Below are 23,470 nucleotides of genomic sequence, written 5' to 3'. Positions count from 1 at the left end.
CGACACATCACTGTGAATATGTTAGTATACTTCCCATTAGTCTTTTTCTCTTTTTCACATGGGGCTTCCCCCCCTTAATTATCATGCAGCATACATGATTTTCTAGAAAATGAAAAACTTTAAGATACTAGCATCTCAGCATTTTTAGAGTAATGGTTCAAATTAAGTGAATAGTTATATCGAAACATTTATGTGTTTGCTATCCATACTTCACCTGACAACCTCATAAAGTAGAAATACTCATTTTACAAACAAGGAAAGTGAAGAATAGTCAAAAAACAAACTTAATGTCAAACATCTGGTATGTAGTTGCACCAGATTCAAATTTAAGCAGTTTGACTCCTGAGCTAGAAGAACTCTACTACTAGAGAGTAGGATTATGGGCCACCTGAAAAACAGTGATCACATTTTTACAGTAGTAGTATTTGTCTGGCTTAGTCCAAAATGAGGATGTTACCATACAGATTTATTTTACTTTGCTCTAATTCTGACTTAGACAACTAAAGTTTTAGTATCCTAACTTTTCTTGACCAAGCTAACTCTTCACGTCTTACTTTATGTCTTACTTCATGTCTTCAAGGATCTTAGGTACTTCCTTCACCCAAAATCGTTGTGAGTATTGTTATGTGCTAGGGACCCTGCTAACAAGACAAGTGACAGAGTCTCTTTCCACTCAGCATATGCTCAAGTTTCTCACAACAAATAAATACAACACACCCATAACCATAAGTGGATGACAGCTTTGCCAACCAGTTTGGTGGAATAACTGAGAATGGAATCCTGTAATTCTCTGCCCCCTATCCTATAAAACAGACAAATCCCTTATTTTCCTTACAATTCTTTGAGAGGGACTGAGAAATAATTATTCTATAGGTACTCCTTCTCTGTCTCATAGGATACCTGTACTACCTCTTCTCAGCAGGCAATGAAAGCCTATCCATTTTTAGTACAAAGGAGATGAAATTAAAATATTTTACTAAAACCTCAGTTTACTAGGTTACAAGTTTAAATTACTTTAAAGTTCTATAAATGTATTTTGGGTATGATTTTAATACCAAATGATAAATGGGAATGTCAAAGATCATTTAAGAAGCAGTCAAAAAATAAGCATGTTCACAGAAGAAGGGAAGCCCACTGCTGCTTTATTTTACATGGAAACACTTTATCTTAAGCAGTCCTGAGTTGAAGCCCACTGATTATGAAAAGATGGCAAAGGGCAAAAGTTAAAAAGTGAGTTGCAGCAGAAACCCTCCTAACCTGTTCATTGAGTGGCTTAATTGATAGCCAACAACCATAGGTACAATTACCAACCCAAAACTTTATAATGGCAGGGCACTAAGAGCAAAAGCAACCTAAGAAACCAAGGTCAACACATGGAGGAGCTTCTGCTTGTCAATAATTACTAGTTGTGGGCATGAAGCCCTGGCAAGTTCCTGACTGACACAGGCTTGCATTAATGTCGACCTGCAGCTGGCACACTTTCTGTTCCCTTCTTTTGTCCATGTCCTCTGACAAGCTTCTCCAGAATGTCGTATCTGTACTATTATCCAGGACTTGCCTTCCACTGCTACTCTTTTTAAGTCTGTAATTTGTCTCATCCTAGATTGTAAGTTTATGGAGGAAGGAAGCAAGGTTAACCCCCAAAACAGCTCAATGCCTTGAAAATAACAAGTGTTTATTAATGATGGATATGGAATCCACCCTGTAACTATACCCCCATCCTTAACATTCTGCAGAACTGCTTGTCCTCATCTCTCTGACTGTTATGTTCCAGGGGTCAGTCCTTGAACCTCTTCTCTATCAACATTCACTCTTCAGGCATCGATCTCATCTATATGGACAACTCACATGTATCCAACCTGGACCACTCCCCTCTGAACTCCACATTCATTTGTTCAGCTGCTGACTTGATAATCCTATTAGCATATCTATTAGACATTTCAAACACTTAGCCAGTCTGGGATAGAATTCCTGAACTCTTCCCAGAAATCTGCTCTGCTCACAGTCTTCACATCTCCATCCTTCTGGTTCTCAAGCCAAAAACCTTGGAGTCATCCTTGACCACTCTCTTTTCACATTCTATATACAATCTATTAGCAAAGATAGTTGGATCCAAACATATCCAACTGGAGTCACATAAGTATAAATGCAGGCCTACTTTTATACACAGAACTAAACGCAGGTATGTGTGGATATATAGATTAGTATACATACATATATTTCCTACCTCTCTGTCCACTGAATGTGCCCAGAAGCAGTGACATCAAGTAGCAACAAGCACACCTAGCATCTAGAGCTTGGCCTCAGAATACCATTCTCTGATAAAAGGAGCCACAGCTTCTTGAAAAAAATGAGCCTAGGGCTATTGCAGGAAAAATACACAATGAGCCTGAAGCATCTAGTAGTACCAGAGAATAGAGACGTGTACATGTATACACATAAACAAAAGGTGTATGGCATAGGACAGAGTCAACCTAAAAGAGATCCCAATGACAAAAGTTGGATAATTTGGTCAATAAAATAAATAATGCTAGCACTGAACTATAACCCTAAGATTAAAATAAATATCCATGAACTGGCATTGATATAAATGATTAAGCAGGTAGACAGAAAAACAGACGAGAAAGAACAAGTCTTCCTTACAAAAGAATTCCAATTAATAAATACAGAAAAAATTAGCAAAATAAAGAGGTACTTTTGGAACACAATAGCAATAATTATTATCAGTATGATCTACTGATGAATGCTAAAATTAGTGAGCAGAAACAGGATACTAGCAAAGCCTCAAAGTATTCCCCCCCCCCAATATTTACCAATTACTATAGTGGTTTTAATATATGTCAAAATTCATTGATTCTCCTCCTCCGGGAAGTAGGTGTTTAATTCTTCCCCCGCTTGAGTGTAGGGTGGACTTTGCAACCTGCTTCTACTGAAGAGAGTAGGGAAAGGGAAAAATAACTTTCCAGTGGAGAAATTTACCAGAAAACACCTTAACAGAGTGATCATCAGCGATAAGTCATGTTGGTATCATTTATCTCCTATAAGGTATCTCCTATAAGAAGGGTGCTTCACTCCTATGGTATTCTTCTCCCCAAAATCCCTAACCCCATTCTAATAAGAAAACATCAGACAAACCCAAACTGAGGAACATCCTACAAAATACCTAACTAGTACTCTTTAAAAGTATCAAGGTCATAAGAGATAAGACCAAGAAGAGATAAAGGAGACCTGAAAACTAAAAGCAATGTAATATCTGAGTATAAATAATGGAATGGAGAAAAGACAGTAGTGGAAAAACTGGTCAAATACAAATAAAACCAGGAGTTCCACTGAAGTATTGTACAAATATTAATTTCTTAGCTTGAAAAATGTTATATAAGATGTTAACATAGGGGAAACACAGTGAAGGATATATGGTAGTGGTTCTTATTAGGAGCAGTTTTGCCCCATAAGGGACATTGGGCAATGTCTGGAAACATTTTTGTTTGTAGAACTGCAGATATGGTACTTGCATCTAGTGGATAAAGGACAGGGATGCTGGGTAACATCCTACTGTACGGGGCAAACCCCCACCACAAAGGATTGTCTATTACAAAATGTCAATAATGGGAAGATTAAGAAACATAGTATAAGAAAACTCTCTGTACTATCTGTGCATCTCTTTTGTAAATCTAACAGATCCAATTACTTCTCAATTTCCTGATCCAAGACTATCTCTCAACTGATTTTTTTAGGAGAGTCTCCTAACAGGTCTTCTTGATTTTACTCTGTGCCTCCTTAGACTACTTTCAACACAATGGCTCAGAGTGAAGTTTTTTAAAGCATAAATCCAATCATGTCACTCCTTTGCTCAAAACCCTGTAATAGTTTCCATTGCACAAAGTAAACATCCAAGTGCTTACAATGTGGCCTACAGGTTCTAGGAGATCTGTACCCAGTTATCTCTCTGACCTTACCACCTTCTCTGCTGTTCAGTCCAGTGCAGGTACTCTGGCCAAGCATGTCTCTGCTTCAGGACCAATGTAAAACGTTGCTTCTACCTTGTATGCCCCTTACTTCTTTTAAGTCTTTGCTCACTTCTCACCAAGTCCTTCCCAGACACCCTCTTTAAAAGTGCACAGACTCTGTGGCATTCCTGTCCCGCTTGCTTGCTTGATTTTTCTCTACAGCACTTATCTATCACCTTCTAATATAACAAGAACTCTCATTTTTTTTTTTTTTGGTTTAATGTCTGTCTTATTCTCTCTAGAATGTAAGATTCATGAGGGCAAGGATTTTGTGTTTGGTTTGCTACTGCAACCAGTACACCTAGAAACCATTTGTTAAATGAATGACACACCTCTGAAATCCTAATTTAAACATCCCAGTGTCTTTCAAAGACTTCTCATCACTATGACATTTTCTGTCTTATCTCCTTAAGAATATGATTTGGGGGTGCCTGGCTGGCTCAGTTGATGGAGCATTTGACACTTGATCTTGGGGTTGTGACTTCAAGCCCTACACTGGGCCTAGAGTTTACTTAAAAAAAATGAAAACTCTTGGGCACCTGGATGGCTCAGTGGGTTAAGCCTCTGCCTTCAGCTCAGGTCATGATCCCAGGGTCCTGGGATCGAGCTCCGCATGGGGCTCTCTGCGCAGCGGGGAGCCTGCTTCCCCTCCCCACCATGCCTGCCTCTCTACCTACTTGTGATCTCTCACCGTCAAATAAGCAAAATCTTAAAAAAAAAAAAAAAAAAATGAAAACTCTTTTTAAAAGAAGAACATGATTTGGAGAAAAAAAGAATAAGCTTTGGATCATGGTTTCATCGTTTGATAATGTACATCTCTGGACTGATTGGTTAACCTCTCTAATCCTGTTTCTTCATCTGATGGAGAATGGCAAAGGAAAAACTATAAGGTTAATAACACTTACATTGTAGAGTTAGTGTTAGAATTAGAAATAAGGTGGTAAAGTGTCTAGCATGTAGTAGGTACTCCATAAATAAAAGCTAACATCATTGCTCCCTCCTCACTAGCTCTTCAGCATCACAGTGACACCTATCTAGCCTTTCATGCCCTTCGTTTTCTCCTAACCGAATCATCCTTCCCAGGCTTCGTGTTCCTGACCCAGCCTGGACTCCACACTCCTTTGATTCAGTCACAATCTTCAATATCTTTTTTCAGTTCTCTGTTGAAAACACTGTATTAGCCCTGAATTAGCTAGGCTTCTGTTGTTCACTATTAACCCCCTAAATGCATTACAATGTAGCTAGCTGCACTAGCAAAAGTTACAAATGACATTTTAATCACCACGACTCAGAAATTTTCTTTAGTCCTTATCTTCTTTGGCCTTTTCATGGCAGGTTACAGTGTTGACCACTGCTAGTCCTTGAAATACTCTCTCCTCCCTCAGCTTCTGAGACAAATCTCTCATAGTTTCCTTTTTTCATCTTTGGTCTGTCTGGCACAGATGGTTGGCTTCTCTTCACTTGCCCCATACAGTAGCTCCCAACAGAAATGTGAAATCATTCTAAATTTTCAACCTTACTGAACTCCAAAACCTGATTATTTACCCTGTATTGTTGATAATACTCGATCTCTTATACATCCACCCTGCCCCTTTTTATCCCTCATCCTTTCTCACCAGGAATGGCTTCCTAACCTGACATGCTTCCAGTTTTGCCCTTCTCTAATCCAGCATTCACTTCACTGTCAACAGGATAGGTCTAAGACACAAACCTGATTCCATCACAGCATTTTGCCTCCACTCAATCCTCACAGCCTTCAGGATAAAGTTAAAGCTCCTTAACTTGGCTGACAAGGCATTCAGTGATTTGGCCTCTTGCCACTTCACTAGCCCCTGTTTGAAAACTATGCTGTCCACCTATAGCTTCTGATTACTTGAATGTGACTTGTCTAAATTGAGATGTGCTTTAAATTTAAAATACATACCAGACTCTGAAGACTTAGTATGAAGAGGGAAATGTCAAATATTTCAATACTTTCAAAATATTGATTATATGTTGAATGATAATATTTTAGCTATATCAGGTTAAATAATCTGCTATTAAAATGAATTTCAGGGGCACCTGTGTGGCTCAGTGGGTTGAGCCTCTGCCTTCGGCTCAGGTCATGATCCCAGGGTCCTGGGATCGGGGAGCCTGCTTCCCCCCTCTCTATCTCTGCCTGCCTCTCTGCCTACTTGTGACCTCTGTCTGTCAAATAAATAAATAAAATCTTTAAAAAAATGAATTTCACTTTTTTTAACTGCATCTACTAGAAAATTCACACATGTATATGACATATTTGTGGCTCACATTATATTTTTATAGGACAGGGCTAGTCTAAAATGTTTTTTTCTCATATATTGAGGTGACAGGGTTAAGGGAAGGGGGAGGCCAGATGGGTTAAGGAGCAAAATAAACTGTTCTTTTATCTAAATAAATAAATAAATAAATAAATAAAAATAAAACATCCTCTCCCTTTTTCTGCATGTAGTTAAGTCCTACTCTTGAAGATTAGCTCGAGTAACCCACGAGGATGTATTTCAGGACTCCCCCTGCCCAACTACCTCAAGTCTGAGTCAGCTACTCCCACCTACCCCATCCAGATTCTCAGACAGGTGGTGCTTCTACCCATAGGAATCTACTTACACCTGTGTCATAGATCACAGCACATTGTTAATTATCAGTTATCAACTACCTTCTCCTCCTCAACTGTACATTGCTTGCAAGAAGGAACATCATTCTACATTACACTCAGGGCCTACCAAGCCTACCACTTAAAAGGCAATCAAAACATTTGTCAAATAATATGAACTATCTATTCCTGGCCTGAAAGTTTCTAGAATTTCTAGTTCTACAAGGAAAACAAAACATCAGTGAAAGAAGGTGCCTATAGACTTTCCAAGGAGCTCTAGTAATGAAAGGACTGTGGTGGTGGTGAGGACTCGGAATTACAGAGAGAACAGCAATGAGAAAGCAAAGCTCATCACACACACCTGCCTCTTACAGTAAAACAGGGATTTGCAGCAGTGATATGGAACCCTGAACTCACTCTTGGCATGCCAGGGGCCACAGTCTGGTTCCTAAATTACTTAAACAACCCAACCAACAAAAGAGTATGATTTGGCAGGTTTCAACATAAACAGCTAGAGCCCAGCACCTGTTCCACTTAAACAGCACATCATTACAGTTAAAAACAACAACAAATCTCTCTCATGAAGCAAATGCTAATCTCATGATGCTTCACCATGGAGCAATTTAGAAGAGTTATTATATGAAATGTGCCAAAGCATGAATTTATGGCTGATGCTTATTTGGCAAATACGGTTGGCACGGTTAGATGTTGCAAAACATGTATGCAAATAAGCAAATAAAAGTTTTTAAGCTCTCAGACTTAAATATTTACATTACCATAAATGTACAAAGATAAATGTTTATATGAGTACACATATAATGCATTCCAGGAACACATTTTTTAATGTGACTGTCAGAAACAGTTATGAAGTGGCATTATTTCTTTATGGGCCTCAGGGCAGACTCTTAAAAATGAATTCTGACAGAATGTTAATGGGGTACAAACATTAGCAAGGAAGTTTCTCTGTACTATCACTGGGTAAAAGGAATACTCATAATACCATAACAGTTCAAAGCAATCTTATCTTTTCCTTTCGCCAAAATATTTTCTTCCCATCCTGGAACCCAGCCAAACATAAATATCAGCCCCTAAAAGGGAGATAAAGGATAGAAAGGAGGACCACACATCACAAAGCCTCAAAGAAAATAATTTGACATTTTTTTCCCACATAATATGATCAAGTTAGAGTCTCCAAAATAAAGACATGATAAAATATTTCCCCCTCTGACAGCTATGGAAAGATGTTTGTTTTTTCACATAGTTTTTGAGTTGGTCATAGCCAAAACTCACTAGGAATGGTATGAATTCTGCTTCCATTGTTAACTATTAATCTCTGGGACAAAGCTATAACTCCCATTTTCGAAGCCACAAAAATGTACCATACCTGCCAGTATAGCTTACTAAAAGAGTCACGGAAGAGAAGAAGTGACAGGCACTTCAGAAAGTAATTAAGGTAGTCAGTGAATTGAGCTATCTGGAAAAGCTCTGAGATTACAGGAGAGGCCATCATGAAGCAACTATCCAAGACTTCTCATGGAAAGTTTTACCCCTGTGCATAATTCACGTTTTTCACTTCCACACTATAGAGAGCAATATGGGTTCTCCCACTACACACATTCCTACATTATTTCATTTATCAGGATAAAAAAACGCTGTGGCTGAACAAAAAATCAGTACACAGGCCCCAAAACAGAATCCTGGTGGCAAACACGATTCAGGTGAAAAGCTGTTGACATACATCATCCAATGACCTAAAAATAGCCTTTTATGTAAGTCTCCAAATACTTAATTCAACGCCTAATCTTACCACATTTAACAGAGGCAGAAGAAAAAATGTATTGGGTTTTCTATAGCAAAGCCAATAAAGATGAAATCATAGTTTTCTTTTAACTCGTCACTATCCCCTCAACGCCAGCCTTCTAATAACTCCATTCCACAGCTCTCAAATTCCTAAACTTGGATCTTGGGGTGGGGGGGGGAACGGATGGCGAAAAAGTACCATTTAAAGGTGGGAAATCTCCTTCCTGTTGCTCTCAGCAGTCTTTAACATTGTCAAAGGTCGAAACACGAAATCAAATTCTCAGACCGATGGTGCAGAGACAGTGAGGCGGAGGGATGGGGGTTCAGACTGCTAGTCCTCAACGCGGGAGGTAAGAAAAGTAGCAAGAACAGATGAGTCAAAGGGCAAAGGAGAAACAAACTGACCAACCGAACCACTGAAAATTCCCAAACAACCCAGCAAACCCGCACATTAGGGGCCTCACAAACCGCAGGGCCAAGGGAATGGGCAAAGAGCCCCCGGGTTTTGTCCCGGCGCGGCCGGCGAGGCTGCGCCGGATCCGCCCGGGTTTGGAGCAGGATGACCGTGTAGGCTCAGCAAAGAGAGAGAGAAGCCCTTCCTGCCCCAGTCTCCCTGCATCCAGCTCTTTACAGGCTTCACTTTCCCCAGCAGCCTCCCAACCGCGCCCGGGGGCGTCCCTCTTCTCCAGGTCCCAACTTTCCCTCCTCTGGGGGGCGCCGAGCTACCGGGGCCGCAGCCGCCGGCGCTGTAGGGGGCGGGGGCGGCGGCGGCGAGCCCCGGGGGCGACGGGGCTCGGGGGTGGCCGCAGAGCCCGCGCCAGGCGGGACACACCGGCCGCCTGGGCCCCCGCGGCGGCGCCACTGGACCCCGAGCCGCCCCGCCCGGATTCCCCCGGGTCAGCGCCCTCACCCCAGGACGACCGTGGTCCCGCAAATCGGCTCCGGAGGAGAAGGGAACCAAGGGGACGGGGGGAGCCCTGCCCCCGTTACCTGAAAGGCGCACATGCCACTGTGGTGACCACCATCGCCGGCCGTCCCGTCCCCTTCCTGGTGACCGCGGCCGCCTCCACCGAGCAACTGACACTGACTAACAAGTAACTAACTACTCGCCGCCGCCGAGTCTGCCGCGCGCTCCCGGCCGCCCGCCGCCCGCCCAGCCCACCAGCCTGCCAGCCTCCTCCCAGCCCAGCGCGCCACCCCTCCGCGCGCACTCGCCGCCGCGCTCCCTAGGGGAGAGCACGCGCGCGCGCTCGAGCCCTCGGCCGTCGGCACCTCTCACCAGCCTCACTTCGGCCCCGCGGGAGGAGTCACCGTGACGCCCCTCCTCTCGCGTTCCTACCTCCAGAGGATGAGCCTATGAGGGCACCTGACTGGTGACGGGGGCGTGGCCAAAGGAAGAGGGCTGGACGAGCAGGACCTTGGGCCAAAGTGAAGGGAAATTTTGGTTCCATTAAGTTCCAGAGGAAAAGGGCAACAGAGTATTGGCCCTTTTGGTGCTGAAGTCCCCTGGTCAGCCTGCCCTCGAATACAAAACATGTGTTTCCAAGGATTCCAGTATATAGCAATTACCGATTCCTTTCTGCAGGCCTTAGCAATTTAAAAAACTACATCTCCCAGAAACCTCCGCGAAAGTAAGACTCACCTTGCGTAATCACGTAGTCCTTCGCCGCATTTGAACAAAATAATCCCTTCGTTTTTCTGAAGGTGTGGGGAATAATATTCCATTTTTCTCCCCACCGGAACAATTTTAAATGTTACTGCGCTAAGAAAAGTTACCTATGGGAAGATGGTTAAGCGACTAGGTAAAGGGAAAGAAAATATGTCAAAATAAAGTGCTGCGGATGAATTTTTTTCCATGCTGTGAGGCGACGGAGTGAGAAGAGTGAAGGCGATTGAGAGGGGCTCAGGGAATTGTCCTCTGTGCAAGGGACTTTCTATAGGCCCCAGGCCCCTGCCTGCCCCTATCATCAGCAGGTCAGTAAGCACGGCGAGCTTCGGGGTGTCCACAGTGGAGGTGCCCTTCACCCCCTTGAGGATCATCTCTCTTTTGCTGTTGTTACTGGTTTGTCTCGGTTTGAGGCCGACTGAATGGGGGCGCTTCACTTCCGGTTGGGGGAAGGGAGGAAGGCCGTCCAAGGGGAGGGGGAAGACAGAACTCATTTCCTGTGGGGGTAGGGTGATGGTTTGGGGGTGTCCGACCCACTTCCCTTGCCGGCGAAGGCTTGAAAAGGTGATACTTGGTGCCATTTGCATAGACGGTCTCTTAAAGTTTTAGGATTGTGTTTTATGTGAAAAGTTAGGTTATTCCACAAAGTTGTGCTAATCACCAGCCTCCAGTCAGAATTTTTGAGTTTTATTTCCACGTGTAAGATGGAAAATTTCCTCCCCCGTTGTTTAATGCGTTCATCACAGTATTCGAAGACCCTCGTTAAAACTACTCCGCTCTGCAAGACAAACTTTATTGTGTAATTAATGGATTCTCCACCTCTGCTCCCCTACTCAAGTCCAACCTTGATTGAGTGAGGTATAGTGGTGTGTTCTGTCTTGGCATGCCACCGGAACTCTGTAGGTGCTCTTTTAAGGAGGTGGTTTCTTATAGGACTCAGTGTTTTGAGGCATTTTCACCTTATGAGAGTGGAAGTATCGTACTGAAGTACTAAAATACTTGGTTATTACCTTAACTGGTACGATTAGGGTCTTAAATTCTTAGACCTGTTGATTTTAGGCTACAGCTTTTGCCCTGTACCTGAAAACAACTTCCCCTAACCTTAAAAATTCTTACATGTAACTTTCATGTAGCACTTGTGAGAGTTGTGCGCTGGTATATTTTTCCCCTTTGAAATTTAATTTCAGCACCGATTAAAAACTGGTATCTGCTCTTTGTGTTTTCAAACCATGGTGCAAATGTCATGATACTAAGCTAGATTTTAAGCATGAAGGACATTTGGCTCAAAGAGGACAAAAGGTGAATAAGACAGAACTTTTTATTTTTCCTATGTTCTCAATGCTTTATAAGAAACGATATGTAAAGTAATAAATACTCAACAATTTAGATTTCTTGGCTTCTCTTTTCAAGTATCACAGTGTGTGTGGGTGTGGGGTGTGTGTACTGAAGGAATCAATCTGGAGCCTATGAAATCTCAACTTTAGTGATTTTAGAATACCAAGTGAACTGTAATGTCTTTAAAGGATTTTTAAAAGAATAAGTCCTGTGTATTTTTTCCTTTGGGATTTGTTACCTACTCTATCCTCAGAATTTGCAGTTGTTTTAATTCTAGTTCTTTTATTTATTTATTTTTAAAGATTTTATTTGTTTATTTGACAGAGAGAGATTACAAGTAGGCAGAGAGGCAGACACAGAAGCAGGCAGAGAGAGAGGAGGAAGCAGGCTCCCCGCTGATCAGAGAGCCCGATGCCCATGCCGGACTCTATCCCAGGACACTGAGATCATGACCTGAGCCAAAGGCAGAGGCCTAACCCACTGAACCACCCAGGCGCCCTAATTCTAGTTCTTTTAAAAAGTTATTTCACTTAGAGTTTATTACAAAATGTTTTAAACCAAATATTACAATAAGGAAAAAATATGTGTTTTAACCTTCTGTAACATTAAAAAAAAAAAAAAAAACTAAGACCCTAAAATCAGTGAGTTATCTTTTGAAAGACTACAAAATTTCTGCAATAACTGAAAAAACAAGACCTGATAATGTCTATGTTATAATTAATTGAAGGTTAAGGACATGTAGAGTGCTGCAAACAAGTATTAATTAATTGATTAGAAAGAAAATGCTCACTATCTTTCATATAAATGTAATACAGAAGAAAATATGATATGATCACCCTGACAAATTAAACTATAGTATTAGGAATTATTGAAGTAAGCAAATATTGTGCAACTAAATGAAAAAGATAGAGAAAATTTAGTTAAAATATTGATTGAGATTCATAGTACTGCCTTTAGGAAACAGGAGATCAAAGGAGTTTTTTTCTATTGGGTCTTTATGATATTCCGTGGAAGAATTGCAGTATAACAGAAATTAGAAAAATTTGTGCAGCTGAAAGACTTGAGCAGCTTGAAGAACTGTCTGTTCTGAAGAAAGTAATATATACAGCACATATCTGAAAGAAGACGTTTTGTGATAAGTGGTAGTTATTCATTGGTTCCATCAAAGAAGAAATCTTAGAAAAGCTTGTGAAAAACAGAGGGGAAAGTCTTTAAATCTTTAAATGTCTCTTTAGGAAGGATTGCTATACTCCAAAGACTTTTTTTTCCTTCTGTGCTCTTTGTTGCAGCTTTTTTGGTATGTTTTAATAGAAACATAGTATCAAAATTAGAAAAATAAAGACTTACGGAAGTGTACTCTGCTACTTCTTTGAGTTAATGATTTTGACATTTTTCATTCCATTGCTTGCCATCTATAAGAAAGAAATTGTTGGTACTTTTAGGCTCAGATTAGATAGCCATTTTCTTTTCCAAAAACAGCCCCTGGATATATTGCTCACAGAAATTTAAAACATTAAAATAATAGGTCAAAACTCTGGATTCCATTTCATTGAATCTGATTATCCACAGAGTCCTAGGTGTTGTATAAAGTGCAAAAGTGTCTTTTAATTTCTTTTGTCCACCTTTCATTGTAAAATCATGCTAATGTTTTACAACTATTGCTTTTTTTGTATATTTGTTTTGGTAGTTTGTTTTATACCCTGGGGTTGAATGTTAAAGAGAGTACCCTAACAACTTCATTTTTAAGCTTACTACTCTGCTATCTTTATCTCTATTTCTTTTTTTTTCTTTTAATATTTTATTTATTTATTTGACACAGAGAGATCACAAGTAGGCAGAGAGGCAGGCAGAGAGAGAGGCGGAAGCAGGCTCCCTGCTGAGCAGAGAGCCCAATGCGGGACTCCATCCCAGGACCCTGAGATCATGACCTGAGCCAAAAGCAGAGGCTTAACCCACTGAGCCACCCAGGTGCCCCATCTCTATTTCAAGAGTATTCTAATGAGAATACCCCTTACATGACTTTACATTATGTCAGCAGAAGTTTATTGAATGCTTACTGTGAGATGGACTCTGTTCTAGGGACTTGTGATGTATCAGTGAGTACGGACAAATAACCCTATTCTCATGGAATTTACTCTCTTAGTCTCCATATGAAAAGTAGACTCTTGCTCCCTTGGTATGCCGAAATAAGATCTATCATATAATCATTTTTCATATCGGATTGAGTAGCAGCCCTAAATTTCATCTCTCTTTATCTTCATCTCTAAACCATTCTAAAACCAGTTTTGAATATTTCAGCCTGATTTTTCTCTAGGCCATTAAATCCCCTCTGTTAAATATTTAGTCCTTTTCATTGATGCATGCATCATAAACTTACCATCCTGGCCTCCTTTATATAGTAAAAACAAATAAAAGTGAACAGTAGAGAAAATAGAGGACCAGTGAGGCCTGGTTTCAAAACTGATGTCCACCTTTTACTAGCTGAGCTTACTATCTTGGTTACCTTGAGCAATTTATTTAACCTCTCTGAGCTTCAGTTGCTATAAACCTAAATAGGGTTGTTTGGTCCATCGAAAATATTCTGAGTAAATCACCTGGCACAATGCCTGGTGGTAGGAGCTTAATGAATGCAATTATTTTATTCCCAGTCTTGTTTCTGCTCTTTTGGCCATTAAGATTTGCCTACAAGTGTGTTTTAAGCCTTAGATGTCCCCAAAAGTATGTAGATGCAGTGCCAGGATTATTGAAATTATACCTTCTCCCATCAACGTGCTTGGCTATTAAGATTTTATTTTTTATCCCTTGTTGGAAGGAGAGATCTCTAATATCCATGACCACTTTAGAAAATATATATAATAGAAAAGTTTCAAGAAAAGATTAAGGAGTACACCAAAGTAATTTGAATTGTTATAGAAAGACTTTCAAATGATTCTTCTAAACCTATTTAAATACTAAGCCTAACATTCAAGAGCCTTCACTCATTACTCATCTACACATTCCTAACTGGACTGGTCTCTGAAAAAAATTCTGTACTATACCCAGCCTTTCAATCTTTGTTCTTGCTATCCTCTGCCTTAAAAATGTTCTCTTTTCCTAGGACTCCCTATCTATCAAAATGCCATCATCTTGGAGGCCCTACCACCTTCAACTTCAGGATGTATTTTTTGATCCTGAAGGATCAAAAAGGATCCTTCTCACTCCACTCTTTCAAGCATGTATGCTCTGACCATTGACTCTCCAGAGCCTTTTGTACTTGCCTTATGGCATTTAGCATCCAGAGCTGCTGGGGCTGTTTGCTTTTTATCGTTGTTATTTCTGTATGTAGAGCTTATGTACCGCCATAAAAGGCTGCAGACCATATCCTATTCCCGTGTCTGCTGAAATACCTGAAACAATGCTATTCATATCATGAGTATTCAGTGCTTATTTGTGGAGTTGGGGTATGATGGTACTTATTAACTTTTGTGCACTGTTTGTACCCAACATTAAGCACAGTGACCAGTGTACAACTCAAATGTCTGCCAAATGAAGGAATGAATGAGTCCTCATTTTCACATTTGTGAGCATCTCAGGGTATCATTGTATCAGTAAGCATATATTTAAAAACTACTGTATGATCAAAACTGTGAGAGTTGATCCCTGTCCTCAATTTAATTGGAAAGAAGTAAGTTGCAGTTAACGTGTAGACTCAGAAGACTTCAGGTGTTGGAGTGAAAGTGGGATGGAGAGGTCAGTATAGAGTGTTTGCATTGTGAAAGATAAGCCAAGCTATCTGAACTCAGAAAAAATAGATTTGGATATCAAGAGGTACTTAACTTGCATTTCCACTCATAGTTTGCATACCCAAGAGATTGAAAATACAGGGATGCCTGGGTAGGTGGTTAAGCACCTGCGTTCTGCTCAGATCATGATCCCAGGGTCCTGGGATCGAGCCCCACATTGGGCTCCCCACTCAGCGAGGAGCCTGCTTCTCCCTCTGCCTCCTGCTTCCCCTACTTGTACTCTCTTTCCATCAAATAAATAAACTTAAATATATATTTTTTTCACACAAAAACTCTTATGCAGATGTTCATAACAGCATTGCTCATAAGTCAAAAAATAGAAACAAATTCAAATGTTCATCAGTTGATGAATGAATAAACAAAGTGTAGTATAGCCATGCAAAGAAATATTATTCATCAATAAAAAAGAATGAAGTAGTGATACATACTATAGTATGGATGAACCTCAAAAATATTACACTCAAATGAAAGAAGCCAGACACAGAAAGCCACATTATGTATGATTCCATTTATATGAGATGTCCATAGAGATGGAAAGTATATTAGAGGTTGCCAGAGATGGGAGATGGGGAGTGACTGCTAATCTTCTGGGGGTAACAAAAATGTTCTGGAATTAGATAATGGTGACGGTTGTACAATCTTGATGCTAAAATACCTTGTATACTAACATACTAAAAAACACTGAAATTGTACGCTAAAGAAGTACGTGAATTATATCTTTAAAAAAGGAGATACTTAGACTTGAAGAATTTGTATTTTGGATGGAACTAGAAGAAAGCAAGAGTATGGAAGCAAGGAGGTAGTAATAGAGGGAACTATAAGTGGCTAGGTACAAGACTAGAGATATGGGGAGGATCGGGTGAGGATGGGTATGAAGGTTTCTGGCTATCTTTTGTCTTAATGAAGCAGGCAGTAAGCAGTTGGTTAGACTAGAAAGGTGTTGAGAAAGGCATCCTAGGATTTTGAAGGAAACGTCAGACTTTTGATTTGGTCAGGGATGTGGTGTAACTTGATTTGCTTGTGAAGGTAAACTGAATTTAGAGGGTGAAAGTATCAAAAGGTAAGGGGGTCTGATAGCAATCAACAATGAAGTTAATGAAGAAGGTTGGAGAACAAAGACTAGATAAAGACACAAGAATTTGATCCTAAAAGTATCCTGCAATGATGAAAATAGAAAATTTTTTAAATGAGAAGGAACGAAGGGCAGTCATCTGAAGAGGTCAGTGCAAATAAAGGTATTCATTTGAAGAAATATATGAGTACCTTTTGTTTGCCAGCTATTATCCTTATTTGAATTAATGTCTTAGGGTAAAGTCTTATGAGTGGGATTATTGGTTCTAAGAGTATGAGCATTTTATAGTTCTCAATATAATACTATATTATTTCTCTGAAAGGTTGTCCTAATTTTTGATGCAACCAGCAATGTAAGTGTGTTGTTTTCCCCATAATTTCACCAGCAAGTTTTTGGCTAATCGAATAGATATAAAATTGTTCTTCATTTTGGCTGCTGCTGTTAATATATCATTTTCTATACCTTGGAATTGGCATCAATTGGAGCATGAACGATTCAAAGCCTTTATATTTGCTCCCCCATCTAGAATGGATTCTTTAAAAGATAATGAATTTTTTAGGACCCTAGCAATCAAACCAGCCTCCAGTTTGAATCAGCTTAAAAACTACTTTATTCAGTGGCACTCTCCTTATTTTCTAAATGATACTCACATTCAAACCACAGTTAGCCGTAATTCCAAATACTGTTTGACTAACTTAATTCTAAAATTAGGTGTTGTCGGTATTCACTAACTTCATTTTACATATGAAAAAATTGAGACTTAGAGAGCTTAAGGTCACTTGCCCAAAATCTCTTAACCACTAAGTGATAGAGACAGGATTCAAATGCCTCTTAGGCAAGTTATCATTCTCATACTCTATGATCCTTCAGTATCACTACTAAAATTTTCTAGGGGCTTACATTTTTTTCCTTGGGGAGGCTACAGTGCAAAGACAAAGTGAAGAGGGTCTCTCTTTATGCCCACATTTTCAGTGCTCTTTCTGTTTCTCCCTAATGTGCAGTTACATACTGTCCCAAAATTTACAGTGGGAGCAAAGGAGAGAGAAAAAGGAAAGCGGTGGTAGAAAAGCAACTGCCTTTGAGTATATACATTGAGATTTATCTGATGGTAGGAACAGACAAATGGCCCTAAGATTGTCCCACAAAGTAGCTTTTAAAATAATAACTTCAAATCTCTCCTGGTAACAAGGTTAATAAGAGATTCAAATAAAAAAAGATATTCAAATCATGGTAGGCATTAACAAAAGAAGAGATGCTTTCACTTTCATTCAAGTATAGTATGCTCACTAAGCATATTTAAGATTAGGAATATTAAACGAGATGCCATGTTCCAATACTGGTTTTTAGTCATATAAAATACAATCCCAATATATAGGTAAGGCAGTTAAGGCCCAAAATTAGGCACCAAGCAGATGACACTGGGGATGCTAGAACGTAGGCCTCCTTCCCAGTACATTTTACTAAATTAACTGAACTAAAAGAAAACAATAATGTATGGTTATATTGTAATTTATATGTATAAATTTTTACAATTTAATATGTTATCCTCAAGAGAGATCATTTCTCTGTGTATCTTCAAACAACAATAATAGAGATCCACACACCAGATTACTAAATCTTAGAATGTTAGGTTAGAATAAGTGATACTGAAGATTAAGTTAAATAATCTATCTGTAAATTATACCTAAGTAATATTTCTCTGTATCCAACATTGCATTGATGAGGGTGGGAAAAACACATCTTTCGAAAACTTACCGTAGAAACATTATTCATAAAAGATTATGATATACATGTATATGTATTTGTATTGAAGCATTTGAATTTTCAACACAGCTCAGTTCTCTTTCCATTCCTATTCCTTCAAGTGCAACTAATGCCCCTCCTTCGCAAGAATTAGTATCCAGATACTCGACTTTTTTCTTTCTTAGCCTCAGAATGTATCTCTTTCTCCTCTTTCCCATCTCCACATTTCTTTCATTCCTGTACTCCATAGCTTTAATTCCTATTCTTCTGACACAAACCTTTCATTTTTGTTGCTGATGGTATCACAAGTACTACAACTCTTTGGGGAACAACATAACAATATAGCTGTTATATCAGCAATAATAAAGTGCTCACAGTCTTGAGCCAGTAATTGACTGATAGGATTTTATTCTGAGAAAATACTTCAAATGAAGAAAGTAGTTAAAGGCACAAAGTGTTAATAGTACTGATATCTATACTGTCTAAAAAAATGGAAACCTTCTAAATATCCAACAATAAAGTAATGGTTAAGCAAATTATGACCTCCCCATTCAGTAGGCTATTAGACATTTTTCATAAAAATTTCTTTTAAAATACATAGATGTTTTAAGAATGTTTTTTCAAAAATGAAAAGGAAAAAATAAATAGAGGAAAACTGATGTGATTAGTGTATATTTCTGAAGCATTTGTATTTCCTGTATAATAACTGACATTTATTGAGCATTTGACTGGTATCAGACATGATACAAAAGCAGTATTATAGAAGTAGTGTTGAGTAGTTAGTAGGGAAAGTGCTCTGGAGTCAAATCTTGGCTCCATCACCTACTACTATGTGACCTTGGAAAGGAAATGGGAGAGAATAACCATATCTCCATTAAATTATTAAATCCACATAAAGTGCCTATCACATAGCAAGCCCTCATTAAGTGTTTTTGTTACTAGATGTTTTACAAACGTATTTCTTTTAATCTTCACATCCTTATAACTTTATAAGATAGTATTCATTTTACATAAAAGTTGAAACTCAGAATGTTTAAAAATGTTGGTTAAGTAATTTGCCAAAGTCACACAGCTAATAAGCAGTAGAGTTTTGATTGAGAATCCTGCTATGACTTCCACTTCGGGCTGTGAAGGACTGGGTTGCTGCAGACTGATGCTTTTGCTGCGAACAACACGAAAAGGCAGATATCATACCAAAAAAAGAAAAGGAAAGAATGGTGGCATCAGAGACACCTACTGGGGTAGCCAAGACTTAAGAAACCAAAATTATGGAGTCCAGGCAACTTCAAAAAAGTAGGCTTGTGCTCTATCCTTCTCTTTTCCCTTCTAGAAATTTGCTTAATTCATGGTACAAGAGAAGAAATTATGAAATCTAACAGGATTTCTGCTAGAAGCAGAGGAGCCAGTTTAGGGCTGGTACACAAAAATTGGAATTTAGAGATCCCCAGGTGGCCAGGACTGAGGAGCCAAAATCCTCGGAGAAAAGGTTAGGCGCCAAGAAATGATTTTTTAAATTTATTTTTCCCTTAGGGTATTTGCTACACAGAGTCAAAGGCTAAGAAGCTAAGCAGAAAACCCCTGAAAAACAGAGTGAAATTTTTGTCTCTCTCATGATGTTAAGAAGCAAAAGTTAAAATTCTGGTCCCTCCAAGGAGGAAAGGACCTATAAACATCCCAGACTGTCAAATAGGATTCCCTTTTAAAGGACTTTAAAGTGGAGGCAAACTACAGTTAGAAAGACAGCCTTATGAAAATCGACACCTAACCTCAAATCAGCTCAGTTTCTGATTAAAATAAGATGATCTGGGGGCACGTGGGTGGCTCAGTTGGTTAAGCATCTGCCTTCAGCTCAGGTCATGATCCCAGGGTCCTGAGATCTTGTGCCACATCGGGCTCCCTGCTCAGTGGGAAGCCTGCTTCTCCCTCTCCCTCTGCCTGCTGTTTCCCCTGCTTGTGTTCTCTCTCTCTTGCTGTCTCTCTCTTCCTGTCAAATAAATAAAATATTTAAAAATAAATAAATAAATAAGATGACCTGTCCTGTTGCTGCATTCCAGAGGAGAGGGTGATTTCTCTCTGAAGGAAGTAATATCATCAAAATCTTCTACAATTTTTCATCTACCTTGTTAGCAAATATTACCAGGGAGATGAAAATAACAAGACTGAGAGAAAATGCAGACAATGGGAACAGATGAAGTAATACAGATATTGGAGTTCTCAGACACAGACAGTGACTAATATGTTTAAAGAAATATATGCTAAAATGGAAAATGTCACTAGAGAATTAGAATTTATTTTTAAAAATGATGTGGAAGTTCTAGAAACCAAAAAAATACAATGACTGAAACAAAAACCTTTAATAGGATTTAACAAAACTGAAGAGGTGAATTGGAAGATAGAGCCTTAGAAAATATCAGAGTGTCTGGGTGGCTCAGTGGGTTAAGCCTCTGCCTTCGGCTCAGGTCATGATCTCAGGGTCCTGGGACCAAGCCCTGCATCCGGCTCTCTGCTCAGCAGGGAGCCTGCTTCCTCCTCTCTCTCTGCCTGCCTCCTTGTGATCTCTCTCTCTGTCAATAAATAAATAAAATCTTTTAAAAAAAGAAAGAAAATATCAGACTGAAGCATGAAAAGAAAAAGTATAAAAATATAATAAAAAGTATAAGAGAATGTGGAAGGCTTAATAATGGCCCCTGAAAGATGTCCATATCCTAATCCCAGAGCCTGTGCATATGTTACCCTACATAGCAAAAAAGAACTTTGCAGATATGACTAAATTAGGAATCTTGAGTAAGATTATCCTGGATTATCCAGATGTGTCCTGTGTAATCAGAAGGGTCTTAAGTGAGAGGCAAAAGGATCAGATATATAGAAGATACACAGAAACAGGTCAGAGAAAAGAGAATATGCTGCATTCTTGGCTTTGAAGATAGAGAAAGGGGCCACAAACCAGGGAGTGGAGGCGACACCTAGAAGCTGGAAAAGGAAAGGAAATGGATTATCCCCTAGAGCCTCCAGATGAATCCAGCCCTTTGGAACAATTTTTAGACTTCTAATATCCAGACTATAAGAAAATAAATTTGTATAACTCTAAGCCAATAGTTTTATGGTAGTTTGTTGTAGCAGCAATATGAGAATATTCAGAAATATGATGAAAAAGTCTAATACACTTGTTATTGGAGTCCCAGAAAAGGAGAGAGAAAATTAGGAGAAGTTATGTTTGAAAAGATAATGTGTTATGACTAATTATTAAATTAACCTTTGGTAAGTAGAGCTCTGGCGTGTCAAGTGGTGAAACACAGGTCAACAAAAGATCATAAGGGACTTGAAATAGAAAAATTTAGTTCTCACAGGTCATAGAGGGGTACTGATACAAAGAGTGACAGGCCTGGGGCATATGCCTTTATGAGGTTCCATGGCTGAAGTGCTTTGAAGTTCCCAGGCTAAGGCTTGACTGGTCAATTGAAACCAAAGAACAGAATTTGGTGAGCTCCAAGGGGATCTTACCTGGGGAACACACAAAGGGGAGGCCCTGGGCAGTAGGGGAGACTGTTATCATAAGGGCTGTTGGGTAAATCACATCAGGAACTTAAATTTATGTGTGACTCTGCAGGCTGTTGGCTAAGGCATGTGCTTTCCTGAGGGGCAAATGTCAGTTTCATGCCTTCCAACCCCCCGGGCTGCTTGGCCAAACAAAATGGGCATCAATGCAGCAATACCATGAAGTACCTTGGCTAAACTTTTGACAGAATTTTCCAAAACTGAGGAAAGACATCAACCCATGGATTTCAAAAGTACAATAAACCCCAAGCAGAATAAATGCAGGGCGGGGGTGGGGGGGAGAATAAATGCAAGGAGGAGTACCAAACTTGGGCACTTTGTAGTAAAACTGCTGAAAGTAGCCAGAGAATTAAGACCCTTCATATTGAAAGGAGCAGTGATAAGACACATCTGACTTCTCAACAGAAATAATGGAGGTCAAAAGAATAATTGAATGCAATCTTTAAAGTGCTTAAAGAAAATAACTGTCTATCTAAAATTCTATACCCAATGAAAATGTTGTTCTGAGTACATGAGATATAAAGAGATTACCAGAAAAATAACGAAAACAACTTATTGTGTGCAGACCCTCACTAAAAAACAAAAAACAAACAAACAAAAAAAACCCCAAAACCATGAAGGTAATTTTTTAAGCAGAAGAAAAATGATCCTAGGTGGAACTTGAAGGTTCAGGAAAAATAAAGAGCAATAGAAAGGATAAACATATGGATACAGCTACATTAACAATGACTTTATAAAAACAATAATAATAATGTCTACTGGGATTTTAAATATATATAAAGTTAAAATTATGATAATTGTAACACAAAAGGTAGGATCAGTATAAATGGAAAATAATAAGGTCCTGGCATTGTCTGGGAAGCAGTAGAATTCCTAATGTTTTATTAGACTAAAATAAGTCAGTGATTCATATTGTAATCTCCTGTATAACCAACAAAAGAATGGTAAGTGAATGTATAGCTAAGAGAAAACAGAACGAAAAATTACCAGATTAATCCAAAAGAAGGACAGAAATGGTCATATATAACAGATGAGACAAAAATAACAACATAATAGGTAGAAACCAAATTTTATTTAAAAACCAGTGAAAACAGTAAATTGATTTGTTTTTAATCCAACTACATACTGTTTATGAGGGATAAACTACATACTGTTTATGAGGGATAAACCATAAATGTAAAGACTGAGAAAGATTAGAAGTAAAAGAATGGAAAATATTGTACAAACACTAAACAAAAATTATATATAATGCAATATGTAATATAAGTAGCAATACACGATAGACTTGAATACAAGAAGAATAACTAGAAATAAAGAATATTTCAGGTAGCCTGGGTGGCTCAGTGGGTTAAGCCTCTGCCTTTGGCTCAGGTCATGATCTCAGGGTCCTGGGACTGAGCCCTACATCAGGCTCTCTGCTCAGCAGAGAGCCTGCTTCCCTCTCTCTCTCTCTCTGCCTGCCTCTTTACCTACTTGTGATCTCTGTCTTTCAAATAAATAAATAAAACCTTAAAAAAAGGAAAAAAAATTTTCATAATTATAAAAGGGTCATTCTTTTTTTTAAGATTTTTTTAAGTAGTCTACACCCAAATGGGGCTCAAACCCACAACCCCAAGATTAAGAGTCCCACATTCCACCAACTGAGCCAGCCAGACACTCAAAAGGGTCATTCTCTCAGGAAAACATAAGAACTGTGAGTTTTTATGTATCTCGTAATGCAGCTTCAAAAATGTTTTTTCAAGTTGACACAGATCCTTTACCAAAATAAATCATATGATGGGCCATAGAGACAGTCTTAACAAATTTAATCCAGAATATGTTATCCAACCACAATAGAATTAAGTAAGAAATGATTTATAAAAGAGTAGGTAGGAAACTCCCCCCAAAATACATTTCCAG

General features: G+C 39.1%; 2 protein-coding genes across 4 annotated transcripts in view; one reads left to right on the top strand and one right to left on the bottom strand.

The window, feature by feature from the left end:
* The window catches only part of PEAK1 (pseudopodium enriched atypical kinase 1), a 291,481-nt gene extending 281,878 nt beyond the window's left edge, over nt 1-9,603 (bottom strand). For both annotated transcript variants that reach the window (XM_032865117.1, XM_032865116.1), the window contains exon 1: nt 9,409-9,603. The gene's annotated coding sequence lies outside the window, so the exon portion shown is untranslated. The remainder of the gene's footprint in view (nt 1-9,408) is intronic.
* Nucleotides 9,604-10,066: 463 nt separating this feature from the next.
* HMG20A (high mobility group 20A) overlaps nt 10,067-23,470 on the top strand; it is an 88,562-nt gene continuing 75,158 nt past the window's right edge. For both annotated transcript variants that reach the window (XM_032865120.1, XM_032865119.1), the window contains exon 1: nt 10,067-10,392. The gene's annotated coding sequence lies outside the window, so the exon portion shown is untranslated. The remainder of the gene's footprint in view (nt 10,393-23,470) is intronic.

Source organism: Lontra canadensis, unplaced genomic scaffold, assembly GCF_010015895.1.
Source record: "Lontra canadensis isolate GAN:19392208 unplaced genomic scaffold, GSC_riverotter_1.0 scaffold28, whole genome shotgun sequence".
NCBI classification, from domain to species: Eukaryota; Metazoa; Chordata; class Mammalia; order Carnivora; family Mustelidae; genus Lontra; species Lontra canadensis.
Note: the sequence above shows the minus strand (reverse complement) of the source record. Positions and strands in the feature narration are given on the sequence as shown.